Consider the following 21,280-nt stretch of genomic DNA (forward strand, 5'->3'; position numbering starts at 1 on the left):
AGCTTGGTTCCTGGCCGTAATTAAAACCTTCTGCCACTGCCGTAGCTACTGCTGCTGCTGGAACCACCACAGCCACCTTGGTTTCGTGGTTTGGCAAAGTATCGCCCTCCACCACCATAGGGGCCAGAGCTTCTGCCTCCAAAATTTCCTCCTTTCATGGGTCCAAAATTTGAGGATTGATTGTTGTAATTGCCAAAATCATTATAGCTTCCGCCACCTCCAAAGCTGCTTCCACTACCACCGCCACAGCCGCCTCCGCCTCCTCCGTTGTTATAGCTGTCACAGCTGCCACTCCCGCCGCAGCCACTGCCCTGGTTTCCATAACCCTGTCCACCACTTCCGTAGCCTCTGCTTCCTCCAGAGTAACCAGGGCCGCCTCCTCCATAACCACCATCATTACCAACTCTGTTACAGCCATCCCCACTGCCACCATGGCCACCACCACCTCGACCGCCACCAAAGCCACCTCGACCACCGAAGTTCCCTCCACGACCAAAGTTGTCATTCCCACCAAAACCACCTCCACGACCACCACCAAAGTTTCCAGAACCACTTCGACCTCTTTGGCTGGATGAAGCACTAGCCATCTCTTGCTTAGATAGGGCTTTCCTTACTTCACAGTTGTGGCCATTCACAGCATGGAATTTTTGAATGACAATCTTGTCTACAGAGTCATGGTCATCAAATGTTACAAAAGCAAAACCTCTCTTTTTGCCACTGCCTCGGTCAGTCATGATCTCGATCACTTCAATTTTCCCATACTGTTCAAAATAATCTCTTAGGTGATGTTCTTCCGTGTCTTCTTTAATGCCACCAACAAAAATCTTTTTCACAGTTAAGTGGGCACCAGGTCTTTGAGAATCTTCTCTTGAGACAGCCCTCTTTGGTTCCACACCTCTTCCATCCACCTTGTGTGGCCTTGCGTTCATGGCTGCATCCACCTCCTCCACAGTGGCATACGTGACAAACCCAAAGCCTCTGGAGCGCGTGGTGTTTGGATCTCTCATTACCACACAGTCCGTAAGCATTCCCCATTGCTCAAAATGGCTCCTCAGACTCTCATCGGTTGTTTCAAAGCTCAAGCCTCCGAGGAAGAACTTCCGCAGCTGTTCAGGCTCTTGGGGAGACTCGGACTTAGACATGACAGCGGTGGGAGGGGAGACTTTAACGATGCTTTCTCTGCAGCGTCCACGGGCAGAAAAAAGCTCCCCGGAGCTTCTATTTTTAATTTATTTTAATTTAAATATCCCAGGGCACAATGCACTTTACATTTTCTGTATTAGGGACACCTAGACACAAACTGAGCCACCTCGGGTGCAGCTGCTCAGGCTTCAGGAGAAGTCAACATCATGTCCCCGCTGTTGGTACCAGAGTGTCCCTGTTCACTCAGCCACCAGGAGTGCTCCCACCAGGAGTGCTCCCACCAGCTTCCTTCTTTATACCTGCCCACATGAGAGCCCAGCGCTGGTCTCCAGGGCACACCTCAGTTCTCTCCCCACTCAGCACCTGGCCAGGAATCTTCTGCAGCTCAGAAAGCCCCAGCCAGGGAAGGATGGGGAGCTAGCTCCAAGTCTCCCCAGCCCCCAGCAGTAGTCTGCTCTCCAATCCTTTCCCTCCGAGACTCTCTTTGTTTTAAGGTGCAAAAAGAATGTACAGCACTCCTAATAACTTTGCTCAATATATGCTCAGTCTGTTTCCTTTCCTTTATACTTTGGAGGTGAGTGAGTTCAGAGTCTCCGACCAGTTTTGGGCCGTCACATATACGGCAGGCATGGTTCACCATCCACCTTCAGGAGGTAGCATAACTGAGACACTTCTCAGCTCTGGGGCCTCAGCTGAGACCAAAAAGAAGGGTTATTTCATATCTGGCTACTCAGTTGTAGCCAAAGGCATGTGACGCACCATAGAGAAACAAGTTCAAATACAGATCAAAGCTAATCCACTGCAGAATTGGTGAACCCAGTGTTTCGCTCTGCTCAGCGGCATCTCCCCACAAACTGCCCGCATCCAGTGCTAGCATCCACCTCCTCCCCAGTGTCTCCCCCTTCCACTCTAACCTCCAGTGGTGCGAATTTCCGGTGCATGCTCGCGTGTGTTTGTGTGCACACACAAGCACTTGTACACGTAGCCAGGCATGTTTTCTCAGATTTTGCAAATTCCCTTGACCAATATTAAAATTAAAAAGGGAATTTTACCAATTCTGTTTCCAGGGCAATTTTGCATCCTCTGTTAAGATTTTTGAAATATTTATTATCTGGGAATAGTTTTTCTTCCAATTTGTAGCTCCCCGGAGCTTCTATTTTTAATTTATTTTAATTTAAACATCCCAGGGCACAATGCGTTTTGTGTTTTCTGTCTGATCACACTGCAAGGTCTTGGGAGGGTCCCAGGGGAACCAGAGACTGGAATCTTCTTTTCCCAAAACCCCACTTCTTGGTTTTTAGATATCAAATGATAATTTCTCTCTGGGAAGATTGCCAGTGGCTGTGGATCTGCAGCTCAGGCCTTCGTCAGACTCTGGGACATTTATTAGGCATCTTACCCAACGTTGACAACTAGTATGCTTCCAAATGAGTTATGTAAGTGTAACTAGTGCAGTTAATATTGAGTGGAACAAAGTTTTATATTAAAGTCAATTCAAATAAAACATTTCAATTTACTTGTAATTAACAACCATGCTTACCTAATTTGTTCATAGTAATAAACAATTTTAAAACGAACTCTTCAAATGCCGTGCAAATATGTGAGCAAATCTTCTTAGACTGGTAGGAAATTGACTTCGTCTCCTTGCGGGCGCGGGAGGTGTGTCGGTGACATGGGCATTTTCTTCGTTTGCTAAGAGGCTGACTGAGAACTGCATGTGGAAAAAGTCTGCAAAAAGAAAGTATTCATCAGAAAATTGACTGATAGCACTGAAACTGTATGCCATTAGCATCTCTCCTTCTCTTTTACCCAGTAAAATTTCAAGTGCAAAATGGAATCACAACCTGGAAGAATTCAGGGCAAGTATTGTAGACTCCCACCTGGACCAACTAAGGACAAAACCAGCTGCCTGCTGATGCCGAAAGTCCTTCTCCAGTGAAAGAGACTTAGTTCCCTGACACATTTATTGCTGTGGGTGCCATTGCATAAGACCCTGTGAAGAGCAAGCCTGCAGATTGCTCATCACTTCAGTATTATGGCTCAGATTTGAGGAGTATTTGAATGGCCAACAACTTAGACTAAGGTACCATTTAATACTTTTTTTTTTAATTTTTTCTTTTATTTTTTTAAATGTTTTATTTATTTATTCATGAGAGTCAGAGAGAGAGAGAGAGAGAGAGAGAAGCAGAGGGAGAAGCAGGCTCACCACAGAGCAGGGAGCCCGATGCGGGACTCGATCCCAGGACCCCGGGATCATGACCTGAACTGAAGGCAGACGCTTAACCATCTGAGCCACCCAGGTGCCCCCTAAGGTACCATTTAATACTTTACAAAATGCGGCCACATACCTGATTTCATTCCACATCTAGCACAGACTCTGAGAATTACATGGTTACGGTGATCCAGCCCAAACCACTGTCGTGCCATCCTGCGTGCCCGACTCTGCAGGACCTACGACTTCTCTGCTATCGCTCTGGTTTCCTGTCAGTCACACTCTAGCGCCCTCCCGGCAAAATCCTGATCCTCTCAGCAGCCCCTAGAAAAGGTCCAAACTGGGCTCCAGGACATTTTGTTTCAGCTGACTAGTTTATCCTACGTCTGTACCAGCTCTTTGGGGAACTTTGTTACACAGGTATTTATGTGAATTGAACTTAAGCCTTCCCCCCCCCCCACCCCAGGTCATGTATACATGGGTTACCGATTCTGGTGCTCTTTATGTGCATATAAACTCATTGATTTGTAAGTTTGTTTCTTTTAAAACCAATTGCAGAGTGCATTGATACCTCATTCAGTGTGATCTTGTCAATTTCTGCCCATATCCTTGTGGCTAGGACTTCTTTATATTTTATAAGTTATACAATATTTTCCTTGTTACATTAGTTTTGGCATTTCAGTAATAAATTGGGAGGGGTAAGGATTCACATCCATGACCTTATAAATCTCGGGTATTTAAAAATTGTCCCTTAAAGTTGTTCAAAATCTACCGGTGCTTTAGAATTGCCATGTGTATGATACTGTTCAGATGATCACAAACGGTGACGGAAACATTACTTCAAGTCCTTCGGCACTCCATATAGTCACATGAAGATAACGTCTGTTTGTATTTGCTTTGGGAGTTCAAAGCTCTTAGTAATCTGTGGTTAGTTTACATCTAAGAACCCTAAACAGATGTGCATCCTGTATAGAATTATTCTTTATCAAACAAGAGGTGGACATGGAGCCGTGATTGTTAATGCTCTCTTAAAATGTGGGTTCTACATTGGAGTGATGGCAGCTGCTTTGCCCTGGCCATGTGGTAATGCATCTAATATCCAATCAAGTTTCCATCTGCCCCTCTGTGCTGATTTCTATGTTTCCACACAACCTCGATCCTTCCCTCACCCCAGATCCAGATGTAGCCTCTTGGGCTTTGTGCACGCAGACAGTGTCTCCCCAGCATGCTAAGTGGTTACACTCTTCCACATTTCACTGCATGTGGAAGACCAGGGTGGATTGGAAATCCACCTTTCCTCCCCAGGGAGAAAGTCCTGTGGAACAGCCGTCCTAAAACTTCACATGTCATTTTGGAAGAGGGAGAAAGCCTCCGAGCACAACACAGTGTTTTTAGGCAACAATTCCTGGGGTTTCAAAAGCAATCCCAATACAGTTTTCAGGAATTCAGCCTCTGCTGTTGGGTCCATGTGTGAATGATGCGTACTGGCTCTTCCACGAACAGCTTAGTCGAGTTTGACTGGAGTCCTCAAGCTTTTTTGTAATGAGTTTGAAGAGCACCTAAGAGTAAAGGAGGGGCTGGTTTGGCAGCAAGAGGAGGGATCCCTGTAGAATCAGGTTGGTGGAGCCCGCTCCAAGGGTCTACCAGCATAGAATTCTGTTCTGCATATGCTCGCCCATGGCTAGTTTCTGGCCATCAGTCAAAATGAGTAATTAGAGAGAAAAACAATCTGAATCTTTGACCATGAAAGGACTATTATTTGAGTCATAACTAATGAGTGTGGCAAGAAAAACCTCAACTAAGTCGTATAAAATTACCACAGATTCTAAACTATTGGGATTTCCCTCTGTTTAAATCACGGATATAGGGGAAAAAAAATAAAACAAGTATCCAAATCTGTCATCAGTAAGGTAAATATCAATACTATACAGACTTCTTTAAAAATAAATAATCCTTGGCCTGGGCTGTCTGGAAGATCATTTCAAGACTAATAACACTGCAGGAAATATACATCTCAGCTCATTCTAAGCAACAAACATAACCCGAGTCCTTATTTCAGCTGATTGGGTTGGTGGAGGTGGAGGTGGTTGCAAATAGAAGAGGCTCCTATGTACCCAGCAAAACACTCTGCATCGATTTAAAGCATTCCCTCTGGGCCATCCAGCCCAGCTCAGCCGTGAAGCCTAGAAAGGTCTGGAAGGACACTCTCCACACTTTTACAAGACTGTTTCCCCTCAATGAAAATGAAAACGAGAGACTCAGTGGAAAACCTAGTTTAAGCAATTATCAGAACTTTAATTCTTGCTCTATGAAGACTCTAACATCCTTTTCTCCTGTCCTTGGCAATGGGCAGAGTTAAAAGTGGGGGATAATGTGGTTATTTCTGTGAAATAAATGTCAACAGGGCATTAAAATGAACTTTCATTCCTCCCAAATCCAAGTAAATTATACTTTGATTCTCCATTTGCACAAACACACTCTCTTTCATATATATATGTAAATTATTAATATTCTATTACATATTATCTATACATTTATATATTTTAATAAATATATGTGATTATATATATATTTATATGTAATACAATACATATATGTGTGTAAATATATATATATATATATATATTTCAGCTGGTTGGTGTTGGTGGAGGTTTAAGTAGCGGCCGACAGAAGAGGCTCCTATGAGCATGTACCCAGCAATTTCATATATATACATATATATATATAATTTTCCACAAGATATTAGTAAATTGAAATGTAGGGATCCGAAGGGGTACGTGCACCCTGATGTTTATAGCAGCAATGTCCACAATAGCCAAACTGTGGAAAGAGCCAAGATGTCCATCGACAGATGAATGGATAAAGAAGATGTGGTATATATACACAATGGAATATTATGCAGCCATCAAACGGAATGAGATCTTGCCATTTGCAACGACGTGGATGGAACTGGAGGGTGTTATGCTGAGTGTAATAAGTCAATCAGAGAAAGACATGTATCCTATGACCTCACTGATATGAGGAATTCTTAATCTCAGGAAACAAACTGAGGGTTGCTGGAGTGGTGGGGGGTGGGAGGGATGGGGTGGCTGGGTGATAGACATTGGGGAGGGTATGTGCTATGGTGAGTGCTGTGAATTGTGCAAGACTGTTGAATCACAGATCTGTACTTCTGAAACAAATAATGCAACATATGTTAAGAAAAAAGAAAAAGAAGAAGACGGCAGGAGGGGAAGAATGAAGGGGAGTAAGTCGGAGGGGGAGACGAACCATGAGAGACGATGGACTCTGAAAAACAAACGGAGGGTTCTAGAGGGGAGGGGGTGGGGGGATGGGTTAGCCTGGTGATGGGTATTAAAGAGGGCACGTTCTGCGTGGGGCACTGGGTGTTATGCACAAACAATGAATCATGGAACACTACATCAAAAACTAATGATGTAATGTATGGTGATTAACATAACAATAAAAAATAAAAAAAAGATATTAGTAAACTGGCACAAGGTTTCCAACATGGACGGCCACAACAGAAGCGAGGGTCTACGATGACCAGTAATCCCCCGTTGTAACAGCGCCTTTATTTTGCAGTAAAAATTAACTTACACATTTTTTGACCCTGAGACCTTGCCGGATTCCAAACTCCCTTCCACGAGTTCCTTCCTCCCCCACCCCTGTCTGTCTGTCAGGCAGGAGGCGGGACATGCCAGGCCCTGGGAGGCAGTATGGACCACAGTGCACGCTCACAGAGCACAGGAGGGAACAACGTGACTCTGAATAAAATTAGGGAGGGCACCGAGGACAAGGGAATTAATTTTGCCCCTGACTGGGGGACACTGGCATGTTTCAAGGGCCTAATACTTTTGAAAATCATAATTAACATTCCACCTATTAGAGACGGTGCTGAGACCAGAGCACCCAGACAAGGTAGGAGACAGACTCTTTCCAGTGCCATCATCACAGGAGCTGGTGGGGAGGGGCCCACCTTCGGGATGGGGCTTGAGGTCAGGTTTCAAAGGGATTTAAGCTAAAGTATTGAAATTTATTTTGAAGACAGTAGAGACATTCCCTATTTCTGAAGAGGGGACTTTTATGAACTGGTCGGTGTTTTCAAAGGCAACTCCTAAAGTTTGGGCATAAATCAAAGGGAAGGTGTCTAGAAGCTTCCTTGTTTTCTCTTCCACATTCAAGTCTGTGGTTTAGTTCAAGTTAATTTCTGTCTCTGCTGTGAGGTAGAGGCCAAGATTAATTTTCTTCTATATAGATATTGGCTTTACCAGTTGCTCCCCGTGCAAATGCTGTATTTCCCCCTGATTTGTAGTTGTTTATTCATTGCAAATCAGGTCACTCCATATAGTAGGTTGATTGCACAAAGATCCCAACTAGGGGGCTCCCTGTATCCACTCCCTGTAACTTTTACTTCTGTCCAATCTTGCTTTGGACATAGCCATGTGACTTATTTTGACCAATTAAGCATGAGTACTGAACTGCACAGTACATGTGAATTTCCAAGTGCCCTCCTGCACGATTACACAGGCTCTCCTTTCGATCTCTGAATTTACTATGGTAACATGGAGGGCTATAGGGGGGTGAGGGACCCATGGATAAGATCTCAGTCTGCTGGCTGGCCTTGCTGAAGCCATGATAAACTGATGACAGCCAGCTGACCCCCAGCATGTGAGACAGCCCAGACTCCAAGCACTGACCAGGAACCCAGCTGAGATCAATAAATCTCTCCAGCTGACCATTGACATGTGAGTAATAGTAAATGTGCATTGCTTTACGGCATCGCATGTAAGAATCGTTTGCAAAACCTGTAGGTGGGTAGGTAGGTAGGTAGGTAGGTAGGTAGGTAGGTAGGTAGGTAGATAACTACTGTGGAAATTGCTGGGTAGCAAGTACTGCTGTAACAAAAATCTAAAGCACCTGCCATCCACTAGGACTGAGTGGAGCACAAGACTGGAAAACGGGGATGGAGTGCCTTAGGAGGCTGGAATCATGGCGGCCCATGTCATTTAGTGGTGGGCCAATCTGTAAAACCATTACACGTGGAAACTCGAGCTAGCAAATGTACTGAATAAACATTTGGATTTGAACAATTATATTTTGAGACAGAATGCGTTATGTTCAGCTGGCTTCTATTAGCTCTGTAATGAGCTAAAGCAAGAACTGGGCATTTTACAAGCAGAATTTAGAGGAAAAATGGACACACCAGAATTTTCAGGGTTGGGATATAAAATTCTCATCTCCAGCATTTCCACTAGATATAAGTCTCAACACAGTGCATCTTCTTGGCTAATGGGTTTTACAGACCATAGAAGATGAATCAAAATCTAGAAAAGTAACATGGATATAACACTATCAGTGTATCCCTGAATTCATGGTTCATATTCAAATTGTACTAATTTTCCCACTGATGTTCATTGTAGCTACTTTTCTGTTTTCTACCATAGGATCCAGTTCAGAATCTCACATTGCATTGGGTTATGGAAATGGATATTTAGCCCCCTTTAATCCAGAAAATACACTCACTCTCCCTTTGTCCTCTGTGATCTTGCAATTAAAAATTCAGCTTGGTTATTTTGTAGAATTTGGGTTTTGTTGCATACTTCCTTATGATTGAAGTTACGCTTTTATTTTATTTATTTATTTATTTATTTATTTATTTATTTATTTATTTATTTATTTATTTTTGGTAAAGTACTAAGGAAGTAATGCTTCCTTCCCAGGGCACCATATTCGTAGGCACATGATGTCAGTTTGTCCCATTATTGGAGATGTTAACTCAGATTACTTGGTTAAGGCTGTGTTAGGGTAACCCGTTGTAAAGCTATTCTTCTGTTTGTAATTAACAAATAATTTTGAGTCTGTGTACATATTTATTACTTATTAAACCTCCACTCATCAGTTTTCGCATCCACTGAAGAATCCTGCTTGAATCTATTACTGCTTTAATGGCATTGCATTTTCTTTACCATGTGTAATGCCATCAAAGCTGCTGGTTACACATAACAAATCAATTCTAGATAGTTTAAACAGAAAAAAAAATGTTGAAACAGAGTAGAGACACTCAGAGAGGGTCACATGGGGCCATAGAAGCATCCTTGGAGAATTGCAGTGAGGAGCAGTTCCCACATACACGGCATGATGGTTCCGGCAGCAAGGCCCTCTGCCCACCGCAGACAGCCCTGCTGGGGCTCAGCAGGGAAGCCGCAGCTGGACCTGGGGCTCTGCTCTTCTCCTCACCGGATTGGAATCCACAAGGCATTGACTTTTTAGATTCTCTGGTTTCTGAAGAGAAGCCTCAATCATGCTTATTCAAATATGCTGCTTGGTGGAGAAAATGCTTGCGCTCTGAGGGCGCGTCTGGGAAGTCAGTTCTGGTTTCTTCCTTGTGGAAGCAGGACACCAACTCACAAAATGAGGGAGTCACCAACCACTGGAAAGGAATGTTTGCAAAATCGTAAATGATTAATTTTAACAGCCATATACTTTCTTTTCTTTCTCAATTTCCTTTCTGTCTTTCTCTTTCTTTTCTTTTTTTTCCTTTTCTTTCTTTCTTTTTCTTTCTTTCTTTCTTTCTTTCTTTCTTTCTTTCTTTCTTTCTTTCTTTCTTTCTTTCTTTCTTTCTTTCTTTCTTCTTTCTTTCTTTCGTTTGTTCTTTCTTTCTTTCTTTCTTTCTTTCTTTCTTCCTTTCTTCCTTTTTCTTTCTCCTTTTTAAAATTTTTCTAACATTACTTTCTACCAGTTTGAAACAATGTTTTCATTCTTGTTTTCTTTCTTTAATGTTCTCCATGCTTTTAATAAATATAATTCACTCTACATGTTTGTAACACTGTTTGAAATTATTGAAGGTCTCTATTCTCCTTCTACAAAAGCACAGGGAGCATGGTGTGCTTTAGCTACCCACTCACACCCCCTCAGCCTGCTTATGTGGTCTAGAATTTTAACCTGAGCCCACTAAACACAAAAATCAGATTTAGACACATAGTTATAGTTACCAGGGTTTTTGCAGAGCTCATTTCTTTAATTTTTCTCCACCGTCTCTGGATGTACTTTCCCCCTTTTTATAATAAACAGTCTCTTCTTTAAATGTAGAATATTACTAATCTGTCTTAGAATTGTGAAACTGGATGTCTTTATCACATCATGAATTTCAGTGGTCACGGATCAGCACACAACTCAAGGTTCCTCTTATTTCCCCTCAGAACTCTGACCTTGCTGTCCCACTGCTTTCTCAACTTTACCAAGGAGAAGTCCGCTGTTACTCTAACAGATATTCCTTTGTATTTAAACAAAATTCTTTCACCTTTGCCCCCTTTGCTTTGCTGTTCTAAATTTCATTGCCTTATGTTTTTAGGTGGATTTGTCTTTTTTTTTTTTTCAACTTATTCTGAATTCAGCTTGAGTTTCTGATAGAAGATGCGGGGCTTTTATTAGGCTGGAGGCTGTAGGAACATCACACCTGATCCTCTGTCCTTTCCTCTCACTCTCTAGAGCGGTCACTGAGTTTACCGCGTCTCCCAATCTCTTCTGGGCCACGTAGTTTTCCTTATCTTTCCCCAAATCCCTTCTTGCTGAACTCCTCAGCAATTGCCAGGGCCTCTCAAATCTTTTTTCCTGCTCCATCTCCAGTCTGATTGTCATAACTTTGTTATTTTCTCTACAATGATGGCTGAGAGTCATTCTTTTTTTTCTTTAAATTTTTTATTGTTATGTTAATCTCCATACATTACATCATTAGTTTTTGATGTAGTGTTCCATGATTCATTGTTTGTGCATAACACCCAGTGCTCCACGCAGAACGTGCCCTCTTTAATACCCATCACCAGGCTAGCCCATCCCCCCACCCCCTCCCCTCTAGAACCCTCAGTTTGTTTTTCAGAGTCCATCGTCTCTCATGGTTCGTCTCCCCCTCGGACTTACTCCCCTTCATTCTTCCCCTCCTGCTGTCTTCTTCTTTTTTTTTTCTTAACATACATTGCATTATTTGTTTCAGAAGTACAGATCTGTGATTCAACAGTCTTGCACAATTCACAGCGCTCACCATAGCACATACCCTCCCCAATGTCTATCACCCAGCCACCCCATCCCTCCCACCCCCCACCACTCCAGCAACCCTCAGTTTGTGTCCTGAGATTAAGAATTCCTCCTATCAGTGAGGTCATATGATACATGTCTTTCTCTGATTGACTTATTTCACTCAGCCTAACACCCTCCAGTTCCATCCACGTCGTTGCAAATGTGAGAGTCATTCTTTTACTCATTGATTCACGCATTCTTGTATATGTCCATGCTTTCGACGAGAATTTATTGACTCTCTATTGGCACCATACTCTGTGTCAGGGGTGACTATTCCACAGCTTAATGAAGTCATAGAATGGACCAGTTTTTCTTAAATATTTTTCTTACCTTAGCTCAAGGTAAGAAAGATCTGGTTATTAATAATGTAAGTCTCAGGCTCTCACTCTCAAAAAAATCATGAATTAAAATTCCAGAAATTGACTCCGCATAGGAAAAAAGAAGCTTTTTCTCTCTGACATTTTATTCCCTGTGGGTGGGAACCTGATGTTTTCCTTCTATAGGTCACATGTTCATACCTGTCCCCGGTAACTGTCCCGCGCTGGAAAAATTCAGGCCACACTCAAGTGTCTTTTTATTTTCCAATTCATACACTAGAAATAATCAATATTCTTTTTTCATAGTGGTTGTGATTAAGTCACACAAAAATTCTACTTTTCTTCTTTTCCCTCCCTCCCTCCCTCCCTCCCTCCCTTCCTTCTCTTCTTCTCTTCTCTTCTTTCCTGGTTTTGATGAGTGCACGCTGTCTGTCCTGTGCCGGCTGTTGGCAAACCTCACAACAGACCATAAGGTCCCTGTCTTCTAGGCTTTCAGGCTCCCCAGAGGAGCTGACTTAGGGGCAGATTCTCACCACAGCAGGGCGCATTGTTCATCAAGGCAGGTGTGGTATTTGAGGAGACAATTAAGCCCTGTGCGGGATCAAAGGAACTCTGCGGAGGAGGTGCGGTTTGCACGGAAGCTTTAAGGACAGTGGGGGGCGGGGCAGAAGAGAAAGTATGCAGTGGCCCAACTGGAGCATGAGACGCTGTCAGAGAGGAGAAACATGGCTTCAAATACACTTCTTCCTTTGATTGGCAAATATTGAGTAAGTCACGTCACCATTAGAAGCTCCGTTCCCTCGTCTGCAACATGGGTTAACAACACCTGCCTCAACAGTGCTGCTGAGAGCACTAAACCAGATAATGTCCTTCAAGACCTTGGCATGGGGCCTGGGTGAGGGGGAGCCCGCTCCAGGCCTGGGCCGCCAGGACTGCTGTGCGCGGGGGTGGGGGTGGGGGGGTGGCCAGCTCCCGGCATCCTTCCTTTTCACCGGCAAGCCACTAACACACTGTGTTAACTTTGCTGAGGTTGTGCGTTCACTGGATAAAGGCATGCTCCCGCCCCCACGCATTCGGGGCTCTGTTGTGATGGCTGACTGCTTCTTCTCTGGGAAGCTGTGGACTTGCCTGCCAGTAGCCATCATCAGCTTCTCCAGACCAGGTGCTTCTGCTCAGCTCCCTCCTGGGACCAATGAAGCAGTGGACCGAGGGTGCAGGAACCACCAGTCAGATGACACCCCCCGGGGAAAGGAGCACATACCCTGTGGGTCTGACCACGAGGCATCCAGGGCCAGTGCTCCTTGTGGGAGGGAGCCTACAAAGCCCAAGGTCAGCCCTGCTCCAGGCAGCTCAACACTGCCTTGTGAAAGACTCTGCACAGCCCCGAAACAGAATAATCCTGCCGAGGCTGGGTGTTTGCCAGAAACTCATGGTGCTTCTGAAATGTCCACACTGCTCCTCCACCTGCCACAGGTTTTCCCGGTGGCAGGAAACAACTTTAAGGTGGTGATGATTAACTATTGATCTGTCAATCCATTTGTCCATCAAATGGAACTGGGCTTTGGCATTGCATTCAAAGGAGAACTGAAGGACTTAGAGCAAGCGGACACCAAGTGCTTTGTACAATCTAAACCCACTTAATTATCGTTCCAGCCTGGATGCTGGAGAATGTTGACATTATTTTATTGGATTTCTGATTTAGTGTGAAATGGGTGTTGTCAGTCCTTGTCTAGAATCCCTTTTCCTCATTCTGAGAGTAGATCAGGATGCAAGAGAAGCTTAATTTAGATGGAAATTCCTGGGAGAGTGCGAGGCTGACACAAACCATCTACATTAACTCTTCGAGGAACTGCTCCCCTTTGGGGAGTGGCTGCCCCCGGGGGTGCATGTCCTCTGAGAACTGCTCCCCTTTGGGGAGTGGCTGCCCCGGGGGTGCATGTCCTCTGAGAACTGCTCCCCTTTGGGGAGTGGCTGCCCCCGGGGGTGCATGTCCTCTGAGAACTGCTCCCCTTTGGGGAGTGGCTGCCCCCGGGGGTGCATGTCCTCTGAGCCGCCAACTGCATCCCAGGCCACTGGCCCCAGCAGAAACTAGGGAGGCTTAGGATAGTCCTGCCAGTAATTTTCTTTCCTTCAGAAAAGTATTACTCTGGGGATGAATTCTTAAAAGGCAGTACTCATGGGGCGCCTGGATGGCTCAGTGGTTACGCGTCCGACTCTGAACTGCAGCTCAGGTCTTGACCTCAGGGTGGTGAGTCCGAGCCCTGCACTGGGCTCCACGGTAGGTGTGGAGCCTACTTAAAAAAAAAAAGGAAAGAAAGCACAAACACTCCATCTTTCTCCTACCAACTGCTAATAATTAAGGCGTACTTGCTTGTTGGGCCACCTTGACAGTGGGGTCTGGAGCCCCCCCACCTGCCTGCCATTGTTGTTCGAAAGGCATGTTGGGAAAGGTGGCAGCCATAAGACTCTGGGAGAGGAATAACAAAATTTAATCTTAAACAGTAAAAAATGAATAATAAAAAATATTCCTAGCCTAAGATTCCCTTTCCTTGACAAAGAAAAGTGTTCACAGATGGCAGAAGCAGGAACAAAAACAGCATTGGCTGTTAGAAAAAGAAATCCTTACTGTCCACACAGGATGAGGGCCTTTATCTGCTCACAGGGAAGTAAATAAAGGTTGGAAAAAATTATCCGGGTCGGAAGAAAGAACGAGGTCCATGTCTCACTGCTACTTGTCCATGTCCTAAGGGGAAGGACAAGTTGGCTATTAATTGCGAGTCACCCGAGGGTGATAACACAGTCAGGCTGGGACTTCCAATGGGTGTTTCGGTCCTAGGCTCCGGAGCAGAGGAAAGGGGCACAGAGGACGCAGGACTGAAGACCGCAGCCCGGGTTTGGAGGCGGCTGCCGGCCGGAGGAAGGCAGTGGCCCTCCACTTCTCCGCCTCTCCAGGGGCCACAGAGCGAGGACACGCAGGAGGTGACAGGGTGGAGGCACGGGGTGCTTCCCGGGGTTATCCGCTCGTGAGGTTCTCCTGTGCCACTTGCTCGCTTAGCTCCTTCTCACTTGGCTTCTCTTCGTGAAGAAGAAATCATAAATGTAACCTGCTGAACCAGCAAACAAACATCATCAGGTTCACTGAAAACTCAAAGTGAATTTGGAACATGACTTCGGCTCTTCAGTGATGACATGAGTTTTGGTTTGGCTGCTGTGGGCAACCGGAAGCAACCAGAGAGATTTAATGAAGCCAGGGCTTTCTACCTTTAGCGAGAGAAGCTCACAGGTCTCTGATGATGGCCAGCTTCTGTGTGGGGGGACTAATAGGAAGTATGGAGCTAGGTGGACAGCAGGATGTCCAAAGATGAATCAGGGGTAAAATCTGGTTAGAGTTTAGGAAACAAGAGGAGGGAAGGGACGTACGACTGATAACATCACTAAGGACCTTCTAGGTCATTCTAGGGTTGCGGGCTGAATTTTGTCCCCCTATAATTCACATCAAATCCCTAACCACTGGCATGTCAGGATATGACTGTCTTTGGAGATAGAGTCTTCAAAAACTGATCAAAGTAAAATGACTCCATATGGGGGGGCTTCATCTAACGTAACTGGTGTCCTTGTATGAAGAGAAGATTAGAACATGGACACACACAGAGGGACACCCAGGGGAATGTTCAGAAAGCTGCCATCTGCAAGCCAAGGGCAGGGGCTTTCCCAGAGGCCAACTTTGCTGAAACCTTGAGCCTGGGCTTCCAGGCTCCAGAGCTGTGACAAAATAAATTTCTGTTGTTTTAACCCCTACTCTGGTATTTGTTATGGTAGCCCGAGCAGATGAATGCACCTGGCAAATACTCATTTTATTCGTCTAGCAGTGAGTGGAGGACACTGGAAGACGGTAAAAGGTATTGCGGTGCCAGGATCTGAACATAAAGTACCGAGGACAGTGGAGTGGGTGTGCGGCCCAGGGGCCCTCTCATCCTCCAGCCTGGCACCTGCCAGTCTCACCACCGCTGGCTGTGCATACCTACCGAGCACTTGAAATTGGCCTAGTCCGTATTGAGATGCACTAGAAGTGAAAAATAAATCCTGGATGTCAGTGATTTGGTATAAAAAGAGATTGTAAAATATCTCACTGAACCTTACATTTGTTTTGGTCAGCGTTGCTCTAGGCAACAAGAGAGGCGGGATGCGTGGGCCTTGGGCACCAGGCGTGCAGGACAAAGGTGGACCGGCTACCTGGATGGAGCTTCCAGGGGAGGTGGACCTATGGGGGACAGGAGCTAGGGTATTGGAATGACATCCTTTTCTTCTGACTGGGAGGGATTATTAATGCATCTCGCATAGATTGTTTTTGATATGCCGAGGAGTTTGAGAAGCTGGCTGAACATACATGTTGGTGTGGGTCAGAGCTGTGATTTACAAAACAGGTCTAATAATGCTCATCCTGCAGGGGTCACTCACCTAGCAGAGGTGTGGGGAAATGCAGGTCAACCCCCTCAAGAGGATGGGGGGGCATAAGACGGACAGACCAGGGAGGACGTATACGCGGTGTGAACAACATGATAGTACACTAAACATTACATTAAGTTGAGAAGGAGTAGCACCAAATAGGGCCGTTAGCCACATTGGGCTTACGGAATCCGTGCAGCTGGGAGGAAATGGGAAAGCCCTTTGGGGAAGAACACACTGATTGGGTGACCAGTGCTGCGATAATCACGGTATGACTTAGCACTTGCAGCCCAAGTGGTGCTGGGGATTAGGTGACGGCTGAGGCTTGGGAAGTCTCAAGGGGCAGCTGCCAAGACCGATTCCCTGGCTTTGGACCGGGACAAAATCGACATGCCGCGTGGGACAGCTCTGGGGTGGTGGCTTATGGAGTGGGCATGCTGTGTTCGTGTCCGTCAGGGTTCTCAAGGGTGGCCTGAGGTGCGTGTTTATAGCAAAGGCAGCCTCAGTCTGGGGGAACTAGGCTAAGTACACATTAAACTCATACCCACAACAGACGCCATGGGACCTTTCCTTTTATTCCCACTTTCTGACTAGGTGCTTCCTTGAAACTGCTTTGAATGCCCGTTACGCCCTGTGGCTCTCCGTGATTTCCCTTAAGAGGACCTTTTCCACTGGGAGAGGCAAAGGCATCAGACATAGTGTCCAGGCGCTGAGACAGCAACCTGGGCTGGTGTGCCCCCCTTGCATGAAGCCGACATCTAGGCCATTGTTCTGGTGTGTGCAGGATGGAGCCCTCACCCCCACCAGCAGGGTGCTCCTGGCTTTGCTCGTCCACAAGCCCTTACTCTCCTTCCAGCTCCTATAGGAAAAAAATCTCTTTATTGGACATACATGTGGCCACACAGTTTCCACAGCCCGAGTTTCCCTGCCCAGACTAATAAAAAGGGGATCCAATGGTGTCTTGTTAAGGGTTATCGTTTACAAACACCATCTATCTTCTAAACCTGCAGTATCATTTTGTATATTTTTTTCCATTTAGATGAGTTGCAGTCAGGGAATGTATTAATTTGATTTAACAGATTTTTTTGTTTCTATGTTTTGTTTTTGTTTTTTTAGCTACTAGATATATCCAAACTGTGTATTTAAGCTTGGAATGAGGAACATAAATGTTTTCTGACATTTTGTAATTTAAAAGTTTCCTTTCAACTGGATGAACACTAAACTATCCTTCTAGGTGGGTACATCCAACCAAAGATTGAAGACTGTTTCTATAATGATTTTACCGTGTGGAAGTTGGACAGTTCCTAGGCTGGCGAGGGAGGTTGACCTACAAAGGACATATGAGAGACTTTAGGGAAAAAAAATAACTCCAAAGCAATTATGGATTTGAGTGTGGTAGGGATTGTTCTTAAAACAATCAGTTCCAGACAGGTCTGGAAAGGAGCTGGGGGAGGCATGCATAGCCCCCTTCCACCCAGGGATCAGATTCGGATCTGACAAAGGTGCCTGGGGGGCGGAGGTTGGGGGGGGGCATAGCCTCTTTGCAAAGTTCTCCAAAACCTTTGAATCAACTCCCTTTGTGTTTTCAGATCACTGAGATTTGCAGACACAAAACAAAGGGATGGAAAAGATAGGTTTACAGGGGAAAACAACAGTGAATTTCAAAGAAATAGAGCAAGATACAATTATACCAAGGACCTATCCCCACGTTAGTGGTTCTCAAGTTCTCACTTCTTCTCCATCCCGGGACCCAAACGGGTCAGCCTCCAGTATTAGTGTTTTCATGCAAAAAGTCAGAAAATAACCTGCTTATGTCTTAGGACTGGAAAAAACTTATTCAAGTTTGGGCAGTTCTTTTTAAATTCATGGTATATATATATATATATATATATATATATAAATATATATATATATATATTTTTTAACTAACAAGAGGAAGGGAAGAAAGAGCTGACAATGATTGCAGGAGCTGAGCAATGTGGGGGTTACTGAGCTCCATTGTCCAGTGAAGCTGAATCCTTGTGTAAAGTTAAGAAGTAGTTGGTGTGCGGCAGGACTCGACGTGGCTTCCCAAACTCATCTAAGAGCTGCTTCTGGGAAAGCTTTGTGCAGCCTGAAGCATGAGAGGGCAGCTTTTGACCAAAACTTCTCCTTTTGGCCCAAGACTTAGAAGAAGTCCCATTGACTGAGAAGCATCTGTCAGAGCAGATCCTCACATGGATGTTCCTGTCTGAGATGTGAAGCTGCCAGTAGACAGAAGGAATAAAGCCAAGAGCCGGGGTTATAATGGAGGCCATGTAGCAGTGGCCCCAAGCCTAGAACCCAGGGGAAAGTTCCCTGTTGAATAACCCGGCTTTTCTGTAGGAATGAACCCAAACCACTGTGTCTATCAACACGTGGCCTCCAGCTTCAAGATGATCTCGTCCTCGTGTTGGGAACAAGGACAGAGCAGAGATAAGCCGAGTTTCTGTTGGGTCCCGGTGAGGTGGGACTCTACATTCTAAATCCCCTGAGAGAAGGAAACTGAGCCCAGGACTCATGAACTGCATTCAGAGAAGGATCGTGACCCTATTGAAAGATATCCAAAACGTTCTTGTGAAGGACTCCAGTTGCTCACATTTTCTATGGGCACGTGACCAGCTACAAACGAACCACAGAGGATATGCTAGATAAGGGTGCAGTGAAATAAGATGTTGCTGTTTGAACATAAGTATATTTTTAGCAGGTTCGAAAATAGCTATCCACCATATTTCAAATTCCCAGCTAACCTTCACTAATTTATTTGGACTATTTCAATTGTTTCTTTTGAAATTTATACACACGCATAATCACATTGAAAGCTGTGCATTTATCTATCACACATGCACGCATGAGTGTGTAGCAGGTAATGGTCACGTTGAATGTATAGAAACAGTACCAGTCCTAGCTGGGATGATGGATGCAGAGACATTTCCCCGCTTGGCAGGATCCCAATAAGGCAAAGGGATCCTGGTTGTCTCAAAAGCAGAATGCATCCTGCTGTTTTGCTGTCTTGGATTACAAGAATCCCTGGGTGATAGACAAATTTAGAATGCATTTGTAAACTTAAATTCATTGTAGGAAACAAATTGGTCCTCACTGAACTTTCCCAGTGGGCATATTTCCACTGAAGTATGGGAATTTATAATTACATTCTTTTATAGACTGGTCACTTTTCTCAAGAGTGTTTGAAATTCAAGCTGAGAACCCTGGATTATCCAATTTTCCATCCACATTGTGGGATTCTATAATAATTCCTTAGACATCTATTCACCGAGATTCTGTTTGTCAGTTCAACCAAGGTCTGAGTGTAAATCCCATGAAGACATTTCAGAGATCAGTCACTTACTAGATTTAAAGTTTACAGAGTTTTTAAGTAAAGTGACAAGATTAATTTCATATTTTTATTGAAAAAGTCAATCCCATCTATCTATTTATCATGAATATCAGGAAAGACCCATACTCTCCAACCCCACACGTTGTCAGGTTTTACCCTCACTCCTTCTATTGTCCAGAGCAGGCTGTTCACCGTAAAGTCAGGAGAGAGCAGATGCCATTCGGGGTGAGGACTCAGTGCTCATCATGATAAGTGTGCCCTCAATCCCCTTCACCTAACTTCACCCATCCCCCACCCACCTCCCCTCTGACAATCATCAGCTGGTTTTCCAGAGTTAAGAGTCTGTTTTGTGTTTCGTTTTTTTTTTGTTTGTTTGTTTATCTCTCTCCTTTCCCCCCCTTGTTCCTTTGTTTTCTTTCTTAAATTCCACATAGAAATGAAAATCATATGGTAGTTTTTTTGACTGACTTATTTTGCTTAGCATTATATTCTCTAGATCCATCCATGTTGTTGCAAAAGGCAAGATTTCATTCCTTCTTATGGCCGGGTAATATTCCCCTGTGTACACATACCACATCTTCTTTCTCCATTCATCAGTCAATAGACACTTGGGTCGCTTCCATAATTTGGCTATTGTAGATAATGCTGTAATAAACATAGGGGTAGATGTATCCTTTTGAATTAGTGTGTTTGAGTAAATACCCAGTAACATGATTACTGGATCATATGGTAGTTCTATTTTTAGTTTATTGAGGAACCTCCATACTGTTTTCCACAGTGGCTGCACCAATTTGCATTCCCTCCAACAGTGCAAGAGGGTCCCCTTTCTCCACATCCTTGCCAACATGTGCTGTTTCTTGTATTTTTTTCACCATTCTGACAGTGTGAGGTGATATCTCATTGTGGTTTTAATTTGCATTTCCCTGTTGCTTAGTGATGTTGAGCAGCTTTTCGTGTGTTTTTAGGCCATCTGTATGTCTTGTTCAGAGAAATATCTATGCATGCCTTTTGCCCATTTTTAATTGGATTATTTGTTTTATTGGTGTTGAGTTGTATATGTTCTTTATATATTTTGGATACTAACCCTTTATCAGCTATGTCATTTGCAAATACCTTCTTCCAATCAGCAGGATGTCTTTCTAAGGTGTAGAATCTTGGGGCTATGAGCTGTGTATTTCTATCCTGCTCTGCGAAGTGATACTTCTTTTTTATTTGAAACCTGCCTAACTCAAGTTTAAAGTTGCTTCTTGTAGCAATTACATACAATTAAAAAATAAAGTCACATCTATTTCTGTCCTTTTAGTTTTCTTTCTTTTTATAGCTTATCTATTATCAAAAATAATTTGAGGTGACGAGTGCCCGGCTTTCAACATAGATACCATACTTGTCCCTATTTTGGTCATTGGAATAAAATTCCTATATCTCGTCTTCATTATAATACAAGTCAGAAAAAGGTCAGTGAGTTCCTTTCTTGAGACTATGGTTGACCCTTAAATAACACGGGGGTCAGGGTGTTGACCCCCAACCTTTACATATAGTCAGAAATCTGCATGTAACTTTTGATTCCCCAAAAACTAAACTACTAACAGCTTACTCTTCACTGGAAGCCTTATAGATAACATAAACAGTTGATTAACACATAATTTATTTTATTTTTTTTAAGATTTTATTTATTTATTTGACAGAGAGAGCAGAGGTAAGCGGAGTGGCAGCCAGAGGGAGAGGGAAAAG

Source organism: Zalophus californianus, chromosome 5, assembly GCF_009762305.2.
Source record: "Zalophus californianus isolate mZalCal1 chromosome 5, mZalCal1.pri.v2, whole genome shotgun sequence".
In the NCBI taxonomy this organism is placed as follows: Eukaryota; Metazoa; Chordata; class Mammalia; order Carnivora; family Otariidae; genus Zalophus; species Zalophus californianus.